Genomic DNA, 20,006 nt, shown 5'->3' on the forward strand with positions numbered 1-20,006 from the left:
GAGGTTGAAAATGTAAAATACTTGTGTTCCCCAGCCTCCTTCAAAACTGGAAAAGGCTGTGTGGCTAAGACACACGTAAGAGGTAAGCAGACATCTGTTGGGATCTTTCCTTGTTCTCCTGCTCTATCGGCTCTAAGAAGGACATGGGCTCTACAGCTGTGTGTCAGCTGCCTTGTGACCTCGAGAAAAAGGACAAATGAATTAGACAACAGTCATCACATCACTGAGCTACTGATCCAATGCTACCAGCTGCTTCAGAGTTTTACTATGTAATAAGAATTCTCCATTTGCTTAAACCTTTGTTAATGAGTTTTACTCTTATAGATGAAAAATTGGCTTCTTTCCAGAGAAGCCAATTCTATTATGTGCTTCCACAACATGCCTAGTAGCACTCTGATTCCACCAGATAAGACTTACTTTGCTTCAGGCATCTTATCCTGTTTTCCATGAACAAATACAGTCTCTTCCCAGAGCATCTTGGCAGATGGACACATGTATTTGCCAAGGTGAATCTGCCATTCTGTGTGATGGGAGGAGGAGGAGTAAAGGTTGGTTTCAGAAATGTAAGCTCTTTGCCCTTTTTTCTTTTCTTTTAAAGAAAAGGAAGTACAAAAAAAAAAAAAAGAGAGAGAGAGAATGGATACGCACGAATGCCGAACCACACTGGATATGTAGCTGTTCATAATGACATTACATGGAAGGCCTATCTAGCAGAGACAACAGGGTCATAGAACTTGGCCTGTTCCTTCCTCTGTATCTCCCTTCCTCCCCTCCCTTTTCTGTAGGACAAGCAGAAAGACAAAGATCTCCAGGTTTATCTCTGCCTAAGGAAGTGTGCTATGTGAGTGTGTGTGTGGGTGTGGGTGTATGTGTGTTTGGGGGTGGTGGAGGTGGTAGTCCCTATGTTTTCTCCACCCCCAGTAGAGATAAGACAGGTAAGGAAGGTGGCAGGGAGTCCAGCAACACAATCAGAAGGAAGGAAACTCATTTTAAGGTCAGCAGTAAAAAGCAGACTCCAAGCTTGCTGCAAACAGCAGTAGTGAAAGAAAAGGTTTGGTGTAGAAATAAATACAGAATGGCTTAAATGCCATGGGGAGGTGGACATAAAAAATTCAAGAAAATTTATACAGAATAATAATTTTGGGTGGGAAAATATGTAATGGTCACAGAAAAGGGAGAAGAAAGTGTGGAAAGGTTTTTCTGATGAGCTTACTTTCTCTTTTAGCTCTTAGATTATATTAGCCATTGAAGGTAACAGGTCATGAAAATGAAATGTGTGCATAATGGGTATGTTAATTTGCTTTACTATAGTAATCTTTTTACTATACATATTTAATTCATAACATCATGTTATATACTTTAAATATATATAATAACATCTGTTTTTAAGAAAAGAAAGTACAAAAAAAGGAGAATAGAATACTCATGAATGCTGAACCACACTGGATGTGTAGCTGTTCATGAAGCTATTCCATGGGAGAAGGCCTATCTTACAGAATCTCAAATCTATTTGAATAAAAATGGCATTGTCTTCTGTGATGTCTACACAAAGTCTTACCAGGGGCAAGAAAAACTTTGCCACAGCCTTTTGAGGTCTTAATAAAAATTATGAAATTTGTGACAGAGACTACTGTTGCTACAGAACAAGCAGAGACATTTAGGTATCAAGCCATTAATAATTAACAATATTAATATTATTATTAATTACATGTGACCTGACATCTTATTTGTACTGAAACAAGATGACATAAAAGAATACTAATGTAAAACAGTTAGTTTACTTCATTTAGCTCTCAAACACATTTAAGGTTAACTTTCTTAATCATGAAAGAAATCTCACTTCAGTTGTAAATATCTAAGAGTCCCTAAGATCTGAATCAGAGATGAGAATTCCTCTGTTAATCATGAAAATTTGAAACTAATTCACATCCTGTAGAATGAAAACAATTACTTACATGAATTTTGAGTTTATTCTATAAAAATTGTAGCCTGCTATTGGCATTTTCAAAACCATTTATAAATCATTTGTGCACCATCAATTTTCTCTTCTGAGAAAATTAAGTGCATTAATATAACTACTTATATTGGAAGTTAGAGTTGGGTACTCCTTATTTACATTTTGGTTACCTGTCTTCTTTACTAGGTCTTCTTGGCTATTATTGACTGCTGCTGAAGGAGGAGTTTATAAAGAAAAGAAGCCAAAATGTGAGGAACTCTGCTACTGAGGGCAACACACATATTTTCCCATAGTGCAAACATTGAGAAGAAGTACAAAGCTTTGTTAATATTCTGAACAGTACTGCTTAGTATGATATAATTGATGGATTGTCCATGGACTCCCTAGAGACTGAAAAAGGTTTGACTGTCAGGGAACTTCTTGTGTTTATTCTTTAATTTTCCTTTTCATACTTTCCAATCATCATTCCCTATAACACTCCTTGTTGGGTCACCTTAAGTGATTCTTTGTTTTAATGGCATTTATGCACTTTTTATATTTCCCTATTGGTTTCTATCCTGACAAAGTACACACTTTCTTAATCTTCACTCATAACATTAATTAATTTTTCCAACATTTTAAAGCTTATCTAACATTTCTTTACATATGCCTCTGTTTTTAAAATACCAGATCTCAATGTACTAGTATCACTAAAATTATCTACGGAGTTCTAATATGATGGAAATTGTGCTGCAAAAATTTGTTACATAATTTGCTTCAGCAGAATTCCTCCTGAACTAAATACTTAGTCTTTACATTCTTTAAAATAACTAGAATTTCCCAGAGGAACGTCTGAATTGTTCATTTAACCTTGTGTGATGTGTGTTGTCTGTATCTGAAACAGCAGAGTGGACACACCTTGCACCCTTAGCATTTTTTACATATTTTTTTATTGCTGCAGGCATATTGTTTTGGGGATTTCCTGCTGACTTATGCAAGGATAATTCTAGGGCAGTCTTTGGGGCACACTCATCATTCTTCTTTATAGCTGACTACAGGAATATTGTATACCAGAAAAGTCTCTATTGGAGGAAGATTTGGACTGGTCAAATGATAATTTATCATAGAAAGTATGGGGCTTCCAAAAAGTATCCAGCAGGGAGTCCCTTTAGTCATCAGTTATATTGAGCAAAACTGTGACTCTTTCTTTCTTTTCTTTTCCTTTCTTTCTTTCTTCCTTCCCTTCCCTTCCCTCCCCTCCCCTCTCCCCTCCCTTCCCTTCTTCCCTTCCCTTCTTCCCTTCCCTTCCCTTCCATTTCCTTCCCTTCTTCTCTTCCCTTCCCTTCCATTTCCTTCCCTTCTTCCCTTCCCTTCCCTTCCATTTCCTTCCCATCTTCCCTTCCCTTCCCTTCTTCCCTTCCCTTCCCTTCCTCTCTCTTTCTCTCTTTCTTTCTCTCTCTTTTGAGACAAAGTGTCATTTTTGTCACCCAGGCCGGAGTGCAGTGGCACAATCTCTGCCTGCTGCAACCTCTGCCTCCTGGATTTAAGCCATTCTCCTGCCTCAGCCTCCCAAGTAGCTGGAATTACAGGTGTGCATCACCACGCCAGGTTAATATTTGTATTTTTAGTAGAGACAGCATTTCGTCATGTTGGCCAGGCTGGTCGTGATCTCTTGAACTCAGGTGATTGGCCCACCTAGGCCTCCCAAAGTGCTGGGATTACAGTTGTGAGCCACAGTGCCTGGCCAACTGTAACTTATTTTTAAAGAGGTTTGGCAATAATACTATATATATATACATATATATATATGTGTATATATATATATGTGGTTTTGAATAAAATATACAACTATACATGGACTGTTATCTTCTTATTCTAGTCTTGTACTTTCATGTTTTAGGTTTAAAACATGAGATTTGGGGAGGAAAAATAGGATAAAATAGAATTCACTCATTTAAAGAAATGAAGAGTTAGTTTCCTTTGCAAGCATTTGCTCCCCTTCTTAGCCCACCAATGTGGTAAATGAGCCTTCTGGCCATGAGGCTGTTTGTAACTTTGTCTGGGAAGAGCCTTCTGGGTCTTTGGTAGCTGCTATTGACTGGGAGGGGTTTTGAAGGCTCCCTTGAAGATGTTACACATGACCTCTGGAACCCAGCCATCTTTCAAGAATCCTTATGAGATACTAACTCATTTGGATTATAATTGATGAAAACAGACCATGTATGGTAAAACCAGATAATGCCTAAGTTATATAACTCTAGAATTAATGGAAAAAATAAAGTAGCAGAGACCTTGAAAAAGACTGTAGTGTGGTATTTGTGGACTGTCTTGCTTCGTCTGGTAGTTCTCCAGAATTAAGCTTTATTATCCCAAAAAAAGAGAAATGATCACAGCTCCAGGAAAAGCTTCCTCTGGGTTCTAAGGATTTTACAATTCTAGAGAGTCTCTGTGTGAAGTATCACTTGCCTATTTATTGAGTGATTCTCTAAATGACTACTGTCATCTCCTAATGGTCATTAATATTTTTCTCCAAAGGTTCCATCTGTCAAAAATGGTGAAATGTGACTCAGGATAAATAGGATGAGGTATTTTCATTGGTTCTTGTGGTCTACCCTGGCTTGCTGCTGCTCCCAAGGGGAGACAGAAGTTCTGTTCAACACAGTTGGAAAGTTTCTTGACCCCAAGTGTCAAACCAGGAGTGGGGACACAACAGTTTTCAAAAGAAAACAAAACAAACAGCCGACATATCTATCTCCTTTTCTCTTCTAGTACATATTCGGTCACCTTCTCATTTAAATTGCACTCTCTCACTTTTGTTTGAACTAAAGCTTGTATTCATCTTGAGCCAATAAAAACTATAAAAAGGAAACATCTGCATTGTTAAGTAACTAATGCACTATGATAGCCCAGCAAAGTAAAAATCTAATTAAAGATCATATGGCCAAGGTTTTAAATAATCTTTTCAAGGCAGATTAAAATTTGTTACTATGTATAACTATTACATTTACACATATAAAAATTAGATTTGTATCTAATTTATTTTTGTATTGCCTTATACTTTTTAATATTTTAAATATGTCCTGTTACTATTCCATGACATTTGATCTTTGAAACAAATTGAAAGATGGGTATGTTTCACAGACTTAAAGACATATAAATAATTAGTAAAATTGCTGATGCAAGAGCCTAGCAAATTTCTTACAAAAGTTATCTATGTTAGAAAATATTGTTAAATTCTAATAAAATGAGTTATTTTGGAAATTTTCATTGACTTGCTGGTAGGGGTTTTAAATAACACAAAAGTTTTCTGAAAGGCAATTTCAAAAACTTTAAGTGTTCATACCCTTTGACCAGAAATTCTACTTCCAAGAACATATTCTAAGTAAATAATTAGGTATTTGCACAAACACTTAGCTACAAAGAGGTCCTCTGAAGCATTGCTCATGTATCATTTAGAGTAAATAACAATAGTACTAGCTTTTATAAAAAAAAAAACAATAGATTTTATGACTCAACATACAGAAAAGTATATTTTTTGCTCACAAAATTTCCAAAATGGATGTTCCTGATGAGTGTGCATTCACATAATTATTCAGAGACTCAAACTCCTTCCATTTAATGACTCCTCCATTTCTAGAGTACCAGGAATCCTCGTCAGGAGAGCCCCTGTCTGGCTGACCTGCATAAGAAAGAATATAGAGGTCATAAGGAAGACATTTCATGCTGAGCTTGTAAGTTACAAAGATCCCTCTGCTCACATTTCACCGGCCAGACAATGCATGGCCAGCCCACAGTATGGGAAGCTGGGACCCATACTCCAGTTCTGTGCTTAGACAATAGAGGAGAGAGATTTTGAACATGTAATAGTCTCTCTTCAACTTATAATTGCGAATACATTTTAAAATAAATTGTCATATATTCATATAGTAGAATAAAAACTTGATAGTTAACAACATTTTTTTTTTTTACCATTTAATACAATGCAAAGATGTTCTTGATATATTGAGTAAAAAGTGTTTGTTACAATGTTTTTGTCACAAGTTTCATAGTTATCCACACGACCATGCTATCATCTCAGTGATGTCATACTTCCTGCTTTCCCAAGGTTTCCTTCTTTTTCTTTTTCTTCTAAGTGCTTAGTAAAGAAATCATGATATGTAGAAAGATTTCACACTAGGGAACCTGATAGATGTAGGTTTGAATATGGATATTTGTCATTTATTAACTGAGTTAACTGAGCCCAATTAATCTAATATGAGGTTTATTTCCTTTTATTTTATTAAAAAAATCTACTGCATAAGATCATTAAAAAATATAGTATATATGTAATTTCATTCATATATTACATAACTAATGTCCTTAACAAAGTGTCTGGCATATAGAATGTATTTTTAAAATCCTGTAAATAATACAGTAATACCAATTATTATTTTTATGATATTATGGGCAGGTTATTCCAAGTACATATATAGCAATTTATTGAAAACATATTCAAATGGACTACAATTTTCACTGTTCTTTTCCTTAGCCTCTAATAGTTTAATATATTTCTTCTCAATGTTTTTCTTAAAATCCAGCATTTTCTCACAAACCTTCCAAAGTATATATCATAAGCTAGGAATATTTATTCCTATTTTTGAATAAATATTTAATTTTAATTATATTTGACACTGGGCAGTACTTCTGTTCTTGTCTAAATACTGTGAGCTGCCTTCTCAAATTGAGGCAAAAGATTGGCAGACACTATGGGTTGTCTACCACAGAGCCATTTTCTCCCTGTCCTCAACACTGGCAAAGTCTGCTTCTCACTGTGGAACTTGAAAATGTCAGACTCTGCCTATCTGAGTCCTTTTTCCTGCTAGAGCATAGGCATGTGATCCAATTCTGCCTGGTGGACCAGAGGAGAAATCTACTGAGGAAGTCTCAGAAAGGTCTTCTTCTGCTAGTGAATTGACTGTGTTCTCAATTACCTAAGTTTCCTTGCATCTAAACCCTTGGCAATGTGACTTTGTGATTCTTCCAATCTAGAGGTGGAGTCTCTTTTCCTACTTCTTGAATTTAGGCCGATCTTGTAAAAATATAGCAGAAGTGATGGTGCACCATTTTATAGCCTAGGCCCAAGAAACCTTGAGAGGTAAGACTTCCAGAATGACAGAATAAGGCACATGGTAGACTCTTTCCCTAGCACAAAAGCAGCGTAACTGGCAGAAATTTTAAAAACCAAACTGTTATTTAGAGTCTCTTGAAATTGCCCTAAGAGCCTACACCAAATGGAGAAACATTCATTCAAAAAACCTCCTAAATCAGACTGGGCTTAGTGGCTCATGCCTGTAATCCCAGAACCTTGGGAGGCAGAGGCAAGTGGATCATCTGAGGTCAGGAGTTTGAGACCAGCCTGGCCAACATGACAAAACCTGTCTATACTAAAAATACAAAAAAATAGCTGGGTGTGATGGTGGGTGCCTGTAATCTTAGCTACTTGGGAGGCTGAAGCAGGAGAATTGCTTGAACCTGGGAGGCTGAGGTTGCAGTGAGCCAAGATCGTGTCATTGCACGCAGCCTGAGTAACAAGAGTGAAATTCTGTCTCACAAAACAAAACAAAACAGAACCTCTCCTAAATCAGTAAAAACAGGAAGAGTTAGTGGAATTGCTGCAGTCATTTTAAAACTGTGAGGGGAAACATTGGCAACACCCTGAAGAGGGAAGAATGGAAATATAGAAAAGAGATCCTTCAGAACATCACTGAATCATGGAATTTGCTAACTCTTGAACTGACTACTTACTGCCTTCTAGTTCTGGAAGAAAATACATTTCCTATTGCTTAAGTAATTTTAGTCTGGATTTTATTTTTTCAAACTAATTGACATTCATATTATTCTGTGAATAGTACTGATCCATGGCAAAGTTGTGTAGCATGTAAAGTTTGCAGTGGGTGTGTTCTTTCTAAAGTGCTGTCCTTTATTCATCAACGTAATTCCACCTACTTACAGAGTGCTTTCCCCACCCAAATCTTGCTTTCCTGGTCTAGTAGTCCTTTGTGCTCCCATCGATAGTATTAATGACACATTCAGATTTGAGGTGTTGAATAACTAGCCTTTGCTAATTCAAACAGGAGTACTTGTCCTTAGCATGTTCATTTTAACTCTTGCCTTTTGGGTTCTACTAAAATGTGTAGTCAGGTATTTAAGCCAAACATAGGGCTTATTAGGGTTGTTAGGTAAGTTTTAAGGACATTAGAGTTCTTAGATAAACACCAAATGCTGGCTTGTTTTTGGAGTTTGTTTTTAATCGACTTAAGGTATGTGCACGATAACTCTCTCTGCAGAAGACTCTTGAAGACATAACATAGCATATACAAAACCAGACAATCTAAAAGAATAATCCAGTTGTCTTACTCCGAAATGAGTATGGTCTTCACTAGATGCAGATGTAAGTTGTATATTAGCCACCTAGAACCCTCTTGGACTCCATCCTGGTGGGGAAGCCACTTCTAGGGAGCATTTTTAAATTATTGCCTTCAAATTTAATTACTTCAAAATTTATTATGTTTTACTATGTTTTCTTTTTGGCAGGAGAAATTACCATCAAAAGAATATGAATGGCAATGGATGAATACATATTTGATAACTGTGTTTTTTATCTTTAGTATTGGGAATTTATCAGTCTATTTTTGATATTTGAAATATAGATGAAAAGAAATTCTATAGGAAAGATAAAACTGCTTCTTCCTTGAAAAAGAAACAATGACATACTGGCTTTCCTTTCTGGTGAATTTAGTTTTCCAAGGTGCTATTTTAGTTTGCTCCTCAATTAATAACCAAAATAGCAAATAAAGCTCATGATTATATGCGGTACCAAATCAGGCACTGGAAAGAAAAGAGAGCCTCCTACTAATGCAATCAGGTAAGTTTGAAAATCCATTTCCATTTGTATTCTTCCAAGTTGCTCATAGTTGGTCACTTTGCCTGTATTGAGTCTTTTGTAGTATTTAGTTTTGAATCTGCCTCTTGAAGACCTTGTTCTTGGCTGTTGGCCTTTCATTGAATAGCAGTGCAGCAGCTCTTTGTGGCTGACCTCAGATTTAGGCAATCTTAAATTATATTTGCTATTGTTTCCTGTGGGAATTTGCTCTTCATGGGTTATATTTCACTAATAAGAGTATGCTGACAGCAAAGGCTTTGTGGGATAAGAGAAAACTAGGAGCTAGAAATTTCACAAGCATGTCATGAAATGGAGTTGGGGTGTGACACTTCACATACGTGTATTTATAGGAAAAGAGATCATTTGCAAACTGAAAATGCCTGGTGTTTGCCTGTGTGCTGTTATTCCTGTAGCTGTGTCTAGATGCCTGGCACACAGTCTATAAAATATCCTAAAAATCAATGCTAAACTTGGGTCAGAAAAACTCAGGCTCAAATTTTTTCTGCCTTTGGGGTGCTGTAGGGGTTGATTAGAAAATGCAGGCTAAGTGATTGAGAAATAGCTTTTGAGGTGAATGGGAGTTTTATTCAATAAAGAGTTGTCTTTTATAATTTTTCTCTATGTCTTTGGAGAAATTACCAATATTTAGTAAGAGTCAACTAATATGAAGGAGAACTAGTAAACTGATGCACAAAGCAGTTGCTTCATGTTAGCAACTATTTTTACCTTTTGGATGATGAGGCTTCTAACTCTGGAACATAAACTTGTATTTTATCACCATAATGAAAAAAAAAGGCTGAGATTATTCTTTCACTTAACCAAAGTGAATCTGTGTGGCACACAGAGGCTGGCCCTGGCTTGAACAAGCTGCTGTTGTTTGGAACTTAATCTTACTGTAAGAATGTCAGTTCACAAGGATGAAGGACATTTATGAATGGCTAAGAAAGCATTTAATGTCCCAGTATCTGGTCTTGCCATAGGAACAAATTGCAAGAAAGGAGCAAGTTCCTGGCTATTCTTTGCATGGGGAGGAGCAGGCATCATTAAAGGCAAAGCATAAGGTCTTGCTTCACATAATTTCATCTGTAGATGCATTCCTTATAACTTCATAAAGATTTAAAAATTTTGACCTCATTAATTATTAATATATTTAGAGAACAATGTTGAACTAAAGGCATTTTTAGACTAAACATAGCAGGCAAACATGAGGTAATAAATCTTGGACAAAATGAAGGTTTTTAATCCAACAGTAACAAAAATCAGGTTGCCAGTGAGTGCTAGATGACTAGATGTATAAAAATTCAAAGAAAATAAAAGGAAATAGAGAAATGGAAGTTGGGTTTCAAAACAGCAGAGTGCACACAGGATTTTGAAATGTCTCCTTTGCTACTGTATTGAGTAGCCAAATGGTACAGGTTTGTATCATGAGAGAAACTCTGTCCTCTTCAATGTAGACACCTTTGTTCACATCTTCCCAAATGTGAGGTAAACATTGAAGATGACTGGTAAAAGTTTACAGAAAGACTGGTTTCATTGGAAAGGCATTGCTCCATTTTTTTCTTTTTTTATTGTGCTTTAGGTTCTGGGATACATGTGCAGATCATGCAGGATTCTTGCATAGGTACACACATGGCAATGTGATTTGCTGCCTCCATCCCCCCATCACCTATATCTGTCATTTCTACCCATGTTATCCCTCCCCAACCTCCCCATCCACCGCTGTCCCTCTCCTAGCTGCCCTCAACAGACCCCTGTGTGTGAAGCTCCCCTCCCTGTGTCCATGTGTTCTCACTGTTCCACACCAGCCTATGAGTGAGAACATGTGGTGTTTGATTTTCTGTTCTTGTGTCAGTTTGCTGAGAATGATGGTTTCTAGATTCATCCACGTCCCTGCAAAGGACATGAACTCATCATTCCTTATGGCTGCATAGTGTTCCATGGTGTATATGTGCCACGTTTTCTTTGTCCAGTCTATCATCGATGGGCGTTTGGGTTGGTTCCAGGTCTTTGCTATTGTAAATGCTGCTGTAGTGAACATACATGTGCATGTGTCTTTATAATAGAATGATTTATAATCTTTTGCATATATACCCAGTAATGGGATTGTTGGGTCAAATGGAATTTCTATTTCTAGGTCCTTGAGGAATTGCCACACTGTCTTCCACAGTGATTGAACTAATTTACACTCCCACCAGCAGTGTAAGAGTGTTCCTATTTCTCCACATCCTCTCCAGCATCTGTTGTCTCCAGATTTTTTAATGATCATCATTTTAACTGGTATGAGATGGTATCTCAATGTGGTTTTGATTTGCGTTTCTCTAATGACCAGTGATGATGATTGCTCCATTCTTTAATAAGAAAAAAGAACAGCTGGTTCTGGCACTAATCCAATGGTCCTTTTTTCTTTTAATCTGTAAGAAGCCATCAGAACTTTTTAGAGAAGCAGTCTACAGTATTATTTTCTTTAATGAAGTGCTTTGATCTGCTATTAAGAAGATTATCCATGAGGTTTTTGTGAAAATTATATTATTTAGGAGAGATCAAAATTTGTGGCAACTTGGAGAACTTCCTCCTATTCTTTAGGGCTGATCTCACAGCAAACTCTGGAACCATCAGACATTTTGAAGAAACTAAAGCCATTTGAAGGCAATACAATGTGAATTTGGAAAACACAGTGTATTTAGCAACACTGGGAATTTTATAGTTCCAGGAAAACAAAATAGGAAAATATAACTAGAGAGTTTCATCTTGTTTACCATAAAGAAAAAAATGTTTCTGCTTTTAGTTATTTATTTATTTCCTTCACAGCATGTGGCTTCAGGCAATCAAATAGATTATTTGTATCCATGTCTATGGCATACTAATTTATTTCATTACAGTGTCATGTTAATGAGCCCAAGTTTCAGATTAATCTCCAAGTGAGTCAATAAATTTACTCTTGGAACCAAAAACTCTATACCATTCAGCCAGCCATCTTGTAAAAATGTTCCTTCAGGCTAGTTGAGTATTAGTGGATGGATCAGTGCAAATTCATTCTCACCACTCCCTGGAAAATTCACTGATATCCAAGGATGTGTCAAGAATGGTTCCTTCATAAAGGAGGGACAACCTTCTTGGAATAAATGTTGCAAAGCCCTTTAATTGAGCACACAAACTCTTTAGACAAGCTATCTGAGTTTATAGCCTATCTCCAGTTCAGTCATGTGACTGTTGGCACATCACTTAAACCTTCTGCCTCGACTTTGCCACTGAAACTAGCATTGCAAAATTGTAAATGAGACAGTGAAAGAGATCTGACCTAACTAACTCCATCTTGCTTTTAACCTCCAAGCTGTCTTTGTTCATTCCTCAGCATAGGCTGAACTAATTTTGGGAGGAACTTAGTTTATAGTTTATAATTTTTAAAAAAGATGATAACAAGCCTTTCCCAAGGCAAATCCCTTTCTTGCCTGGGGGACTAGACTGCCTATGTAGGTCTAACAAATTAGCTACAAGATTAGAAATTATGGTTTAGGAGTCATGCAGCTGGAGGCTATAAGATTCTCACCCTCCCTAAACTTTTCTAAGATCAGTGCTTGAGATATTTTGCAGACCTTTCATTTGTTGGATCAGTAGGTACCACCCAGAGAGATAAATTGGCTCATCTGATCTTGTGGCTCCCACCCAGGAACTGACTCAGCACAACAAGACATCTTCAACTCCCTATGATTTCATTTCTGAACTGACCAATCAGCACTCCCAGCTCACTGGCTTCCCCCAACCCACCAAGTTGTCCCTAAACACTTTGATACTGGAATGCTTGGGAGACTGATCTGAGTAATAATAAAACTCTGGTCTCCCACACAGCTGACTCTGCATGAATTACTCTTTCTCTATTGCAATTCCCCTGTCTTTATAAATTGGCTCTGTCTAGGCAGTGGGAAAGGTGAACCCATTGGGCAGTTACACCATCTGAAAAGTAGGTTGGATAATAGAATATAATTCATGGAGTAGTTTCGAGGGTTAACTAAGAAAACATATTTGAAGTTCTTAGTGTAGTCTCTGACACTTTAATTATACTAAATGTTACTACAGAGGGTCTCTTGTTTTAGAAAGCAACTTCTCAAACATCATAAAGGTTGTGGAACTCAGAGAATTGTACACAATTTTCTTGTGACACTGTTTGTTTGGTTTCAACACCAAGGGTAATTACTATGGATTATACATGGACAGTGTTCTCTGGCAGACATGGAAATCCATTCTTTATGGAATGTACTAAGTTGGATATGGCCTGCCACCAGCTAATTGCAATTTAAATGAATGCAAATGGAAGCCCAGACTTCTATCCCACAGCTGGATGAGTCAGGGCTTCCAACACAGTAAACTGCCTGTTTATGGAATAAATAATTGAAAACTCTCTCTGTGTGGCATTTTTCAGTTTTACCTGAAATCTGTTACTGAAGCCAGTAGTGCTTTGAGAGAGAGGGTGTGTATGTGAGGAATTTAACCACAAAAAAATCTTATCTTAATCTTTTTCACAAGTATCCCATGTCTTGACAATCTCAGGGATTGATTTGGCGGGTTGTCACAAGCCTTCTGTTGCAGAGACTGGAATGCACTACTGAATGAGGCAAACAGATGGTGTGGATCAGAGATTTTCCACTTTCCACTGAGAAATTTGAAAAGGGGGAGGTGGAATTAGAATCACTGTTGAAGGAGGGTAAACTTTCAGATTCCTTGTCAGTTAAAACTATTACCTGAGCAAAAGTTGCTCTCCAAATGCTCAATTATGTTTTATTTAAATATTCAAATAGTTCTGCTCAGAATAAAAGTGCAAAATTGTATGGGATATAGAATAGCTACAATTTTGTGATGTAGACTGTAGCAACCTCCTTAGAATACTCATTTTTCACCATTAGGTCTATTTCTAAATAGTTTGTGTTTGAGATATCATCACATGTGAGAAATACAGTATTGAGATGTAGTATATTTAATTATACTTGCAAACTTCTCTGAACAACACTATTAAAAAGGCTTGAAGCCCCAGTACAGCTTTTGTCAAACCACTTGAGTGCCACAAATGAGAGGACTTTTTCTTTTTCCATTCTGTATCATAGAAATGGTCTATTAAGGGAAAAAGGAAAGTATATGATTACATTTATTATTTTATTTAAAGTTTATTCGCTAGAAATCCAGCATCACTGTTCTTCAGAACAGTATCTTTCAGGGACCTTCTGTTTTGGTGAGTGGATGGCCATTGCTCAGAGCTAGGTGCAATGCTTTTCAAGTTGAATACTTGATCAAGTGGGGACTGATAAGGGTTGTATGGTGTGGTAGGTAAAATAATGGCCCTTTAAAGATGCCCATGTCCTAAGACCTGAAATATGCTAGTATGTTACCTTCACAGCAAAAGAAATTTTGCTGTTGTGATTTAGTTAAAGATTTTGAGATGGGGCAATTGCCTTGTGAATTAGGGTTTCCAAGAGGTGGAACGAACTCTGTGTGTGTGTGTGTGTGTGTGTGTGTGTGTATGCGTGTGTGTGTGTGTGTGTGTGTGTGTGTATACAGAGAGAGATACAGAGGGGAAAAGAGGCCAGGGGAGGTGGGGGAGAAAGAAAAAGAGAGAGAGAGAGAGATTTATTTTAAGAAGCTGGCTCAGGTGGTTGTGGAGGCTTGATAAGTCTAAAATCTGATAGTGTAGGCCCATAAGCTAAAGACTTAGGGAAGAGTTGCCATTCAAATCCAAAAGCATTCCCCTGGCAAGATTCCTTCTTTCTTGGGAGAGGTTAGCTTTGTTCTATTAAGGCTTTCAACTAATTGGATGGAGCTTACCCACATTATGGAGAGCAATCTGCCCTATTCAAAATCCACCAATTTAATTGTTAGTCTCATTCAAGACACAGCTTCACAGAAACAGACAGAATAATATTTGATTAAATATCTAGGCACTGCGGCCCAGTCAAGTTGATGGATAAGAGTAGCACTCCTCCATTATCCAGATGAATCCAGTGTAATCACAATGGCCCTTATAAATAATAGAGGGAGGTGGGAGTGACAGAGTCAGTCAGGGAAGGAGAGGTAACGACCTATAGAAGCAGAGGTTGTAGTGATGCATTTTTGAAGAGAGAAGGATGCTACTAGCCAAGGAATGTGGGCAACCTCTATAGGCTGGAAAAGGTAAGAAAAGGATTTTCCCTTAGAAACTCCAAAAGGAGCACAACCCTGCTGGCACTTTAAATTTAGCCCTATAAGAGCTGTTCTGGACATTTGTATTAGTCTGTTCTCATATTGCTATAAATAAATACTTGAGACTGTGTAATTTATAAAGAAAGGTTTAATTGGCTTATGGTTCTGCAGGCTGAACAGGTAGCATGGTGCTGACATCTGCTTAGCTTCTGGCGAAGCCTCAGGAAACTTACAATCATGGTGGAAAGCAAAGTGGGGGGCAGCACATCACCTGGCTGGAACAGGAGCAAGTGAGAGACAGAGAGAGCAGGGAAGTGCTACACACCTTTAGACAACCATATCCGTGAACTAACGATTGTGAGAACAGCACCAGGGGGATGGTGCTAAATCATCCATGAGAAAACCACTCCCATGATTCAGTCACCTTCCAGCAGGCCCCATCTCCAACACTGGGGATTAGAATTCCACCTGAGATTTGGGTGGGGACACAGATCCAAACCATGTCAACATCTGACCTCTAGAACGTAAGATAATAAATCTGTATTGTTTTAAGCTGCCAACTTTGTGGTAATTTGCCATAACAGCAATAGGAATCTAATACATGTAGAAACCAGTTCACAAACTATACTTGAGGGTTCAGAGTTTTAGAACTCACTTGTTCTGGTGACTATAGAAGCATCCAGCATCTGCTGCCACTCTAATGGATATTAATGTTCCCAGACAACTGGGTCTACTCCCTCATCTCCCAAGTGCATCCCCCAAGTCTGCCTGCATCTGCACAAATGCTTTTACTGTTCCCTCCTTGTGAAATGACCTCTTGTTATTCTGTTCAGATTCCTTTCCAGCTAGCAGGTTCACTTTTTTTTATAGGTGCATGATTGCCTCTTTGTTCTGTATTACAGTCACTTGGCTGAGAGATGTCACCTATCTTGGTTTAGTTATAGAAAACTACATACTCCTGTGAGCAAATATTTTAAATGTAAATGAATCCCAAATCTAGGTATAGCCCAGAGTTGAGAGGAGAAAGTTCAATTTCAACTCAATAAACACTTAGTGAATAGCAGCTGTTTTCATGGCAGGGGGATTATTGAGAGAAGAATGTGGCTTCCTCCTGGGGAGCTCACAACCCTGTGGATAAGACAGGTGAGGACATAATATTAGGCAGTATGATAAGGGCTATAAATGACATTAGATGGAATGAATAGAGCTTTGGTATCAGAAGGATCTAATTATTGATATCACATATATACCAATCTATATGTTAATTTTATAATATTCTTTATTTCCTCATATTGATGAAAAACTATTTTCATCTGAAACAATGTGAAAATTCATAACTACTTCATAAATTGCTTTGAGGATTAAATGAAAAGACTGATGTGTGGATTTCCTGATTAATTCAACAAATATATGCTGAGTGCCTACTACGTGTTGGACACTGTTCAAAATTCTGGGAATAGGCCAGACGTGGTAGTTCACGCCTCTAATCCCAGCACTTTGGGAGGCTGAGGCGGGCAGATCACCTGAGGTTGGGAGTTTGAGACCAGCCTGCCCAATATGGGGAAACCCTGTCTCTACTAAAAATACACACACACACAAAAAAAAGCCAGGTGTGGTGGCAAGCACCTGTAATCCCAGCTACTTGGGAAACTGAGGCAGGAGTATCATTTGAACCTGGGAGGCAGACGTTGCAGTGATCCGAGACTGCGCCACTGCACCCCAGCCTGGGCGCCTCAGAGCAAGACTCTGTCTCAACAACAACAACAAAACAGAAAGTTCTGGGATTATATTTATGAATGAAACAAAGTCACAGTGTTTCTGCATCTTATAGCAAGAAGAGACATACGATATACAACCAAATGAATATATATAATATCAGTCAATGAAAAATGCTATAAAGTAAAAATAAAAAGCGAGGTATCGGGTCACAGAGTGACTGAGGGAGAGAGGATAGAGGCAGAGGAGAACTAGTTCCAACATCAGTGCAAGATTCCTGACATCAAGGGCTTACTATAAAGATGTAAGTTCCTATCATTTTAGAAAAGAATTCCACTTTGTGGATTTCAAAAAATGGAATGGAGGAGGTAGGGATTGGGTTTTAAGGTTTAAGGTTTTAAGGTTGAGGAAGATTTCAGCAGGAAAGGAAAAAGGAATGGCAAGGAAAGGTCTTAAAACTAGAGGAGAAAAGGCACATAGACATGAAGATCCCCACATATGTATATGTGTGATTTCTGAGAAAGTGCCTTATTGTTCACATTTGTCAGACCGTATTTGGATTCCATTTTTGAGTAAAGGGTTGTTAATATCACTTAGAGCTTTGGCCTAAACCTTGGAAGCATTCTCTCCAGTGACCGAGCAGATTGCCTCTGTATCTTTTTATACTTCAACCAGCCCTGAATGTTTGGGCCAAACTGTTGACCCAGGAATCTGGACCACCAGGCAGGCTCTCAATAATCAAGTTTTATCTGTATTTCCTCTGTAACTTTCCTTTTCTCTCTTTGAAAAAAAAAATTTTGGCTGCTCTTCCAGCAGAATGAAGCCCTCCTTGATTGCCAGAGATATTTGCCTAGCTTGTTTTAATAAAATTAATTTGCTAGGTTAGAATTTCCAACACAAACTCAGCTTGAGAAAAAAACGGGAGAAGGGGAGGAAGGGGAGCAAGGAGGGAAGAGAGGGCAGGAGAGGGCAGGGATGCCTTTGGCTTGCCACAGGATGTGCAGACTCTCTCACCAAAGGAAAAGCAAACAAACAGGCCCACTGCCTGAATCATGGGTCTAAACCATGGCTGTTTCAGATGGCAAGGAATTCCTAAATGCTGACTGATGTGGCTAACCTACATGAGTGTGCTAACTAGCACCTCGAATCTTAATTTTCAGTTCCTTTACATTTTATTTTTTCTTATGGATTTTTTGTTTGTTTCCTTAAAGACAAAGAGCAGAATTGTTGTCTTATCCCTGGCCTTCCCCTTCGCTGTGCAAATGTCAAATTTCCACTGTTTAAACTTTCCATTTTTAGGGGCAAGAAGCTGTTCTTCAACTTTCTTCCCACTCAAACTTCTGTCTCTTCCTGCCCCCATTACTTTTTTGAAAGAATTATCTATTCATATTTCCTCCGTCGCCTTATCGCTTATCATTTGCAATCCAGCTCTTCTAGCAATCTGTTTTCTGCTTTCATTAGTCTACTGAAATTGTTTTCTCCAAATATCAAAGCTTTGCCAACTTGCTAATTTGTTTGGATTCCTTACTCAGGGTTCCTTTCCTTTTAGACCTTTGCATCATCTGAGACCTATCCATCTCTCTACCTCTAGGTGTATTATATTCCTTTGATTTTTAAAAATCTAGGTATGCGTTTAGTAAAATTACTTGTTTTTTTCTCTTTCTCCAAAATAAACTTCTTTTTAAGACTTCATTTTTGACCTTCTTATATTTTCTCCTTTGGCATTTTTCCCCCTGTCTTAGTATCTTAACTTTTTCTAGAATTGTAGGTCCAAATCTCCAACTACCTGATGGATATTTTCATCTGCATTGTCTCATCAGTTCCTCAATTTTAGCACATCAAGGGTGTAGTTCATCATCTTCCTCTGATGCTGTCCATCAGAGTATCTAAACAGAAGTTTCACAATTAATGTATTTCTTTCAAGCAATATAGATGAAAAATGATACATGAAAACAAGATATTCGGGGCACTTCAATTGCTAGTGCTTTTCTCCGGTAATATTTTAACGACTGTTTGGTACACTTTTAATAATGAATTGGCATATTTTATAACTGAACATAAGAATTCAAGAGAGTTTGGAACATAATTCTAGCAGATCCTTTAGAAGAGCTAATCTATTTTCATATAGTTCTCATTCTCTTATGGAATCTTACCACACTTCTTCACATGCTAAATTTCTAAGTTCCAAGTTGTCTTAACCTGCGAAGTATTTTATTTTTTCTTGTACGTTCTTTTGTGAGTATCACAATTCTGTATCCAGTTGGGATAATGCTGCATTTAAATAATGAATATATATATATTTTTAAATCCCCATTAGCTTTCCAATCTCACCATCCACCTGATACTCTATTGCACAAATACCAGGATTAGAAATTGTTTTTCCTTCCAGGTCTCCAGCTGCTGTCCCGCCAGGCACTGAGTGAGGCTTGTGCAGCTCGTCACAGGCAGAGTTTCCTGTCAATAGCAAAAAGGAAGCGGTGCTTTTGGATGAACCTTCATTGTCCGGAGCTGGAACAGTGATCACGAGGCAGTGATAAGAGCCCTTTTTAATCTACAGGATCTGCATGAATCTAACTAACTTTGTTAGGGAGAAGAGGAAAGAAAGGGTGGTCACAAATTGTGTTGGGAACACTCTTTCCTCAGCCACTCACATCCCAGCAACCAAAAGAATCTAAAACACACTAAGATTATTTTTTACATAGTGAGAATGTTTATCTTGCCAAGGCTTTAGATCTGGCTGCTTTGCAAGGTGAAAATAAAATTACATCATGTCATCAATTACTAAAAAAAAAGAGTAATGCATATACTCTTAATTTTTAATTAAAATTAGGGTTGTAATGTGTCTTAGGCTGTGTTTGATTTATTCTTATTCTTTTATTTTGGAGTAATTTATGAATTTGGCATCTTCCACTTATGAAGGCCATACCATAGACTCTCCTTCCATTTCACCTTTAGGTAGCCCTCATGCTTTCCATTTCATTCATGTTTTCTTCTAGGAGCCTAACATCCAAAATATGCTCCTGGAATATTTGTTGAACAAATGCTTGATACAATGAAAGACATATCATCAGCTTGTCTTTCCTTTATCCCAAACTTGTTATAACTATAATATGTATTTTCCCAGTTGTTTTAAAATTTACTTTAACTATGCTAAACAAAAACCATCATTCCCATTTTTCAGACTACAAAAGCCAAGCGATTGTGTGTGTGTGTGTGTGTGTGTGTGTGCACGTGTGTGGTGTGATGTTGTGTCAGGGAGCTGAGAAG

The 20,006-nt window shown here is 37.6% G+C and overlaps 1 long non-coding RNA gene across 1 annotated transcript in view; it reads left to right on the forward strand.

Moving 5' to 3' along the window:
- Positions 1 to 2,574, forward strand: part of LOC135269658 (uncharacterized) — a 36,826-nt gene extending 34,252 nt beyond the window's left edge. The window contains exon 3 of the long non-coding RNA XR_010337897.1: positions 2,144 to 2,574. This is a non-coding gene — a long non-coding RNA (uncharacterized LOC135269658). The remainder of the gene's footprint in view (positions 1 to 2,143) is intronic.
- The last annotated feature ends 17,432 nt before the right edge of the window (positions 2,575 to 20,006 follow it).

Source organism: Aotus nancymaae, unplaced genomic scaffold (genome assembly GCF_030222135.1).
Source record: "Aotus nancymaae isolate 86718 unplaced genomic scaffold, 86718_ANA_hifiasm-v0.15.2.pri h1tg000002l, whole genome shotgun sequence".
Classification (NCBI taxonomy): Eukaryota; Metazoa; Chordata; class Mammalia; order Primates; family Aotidae; genus Aotus; species Aotus nancymaae.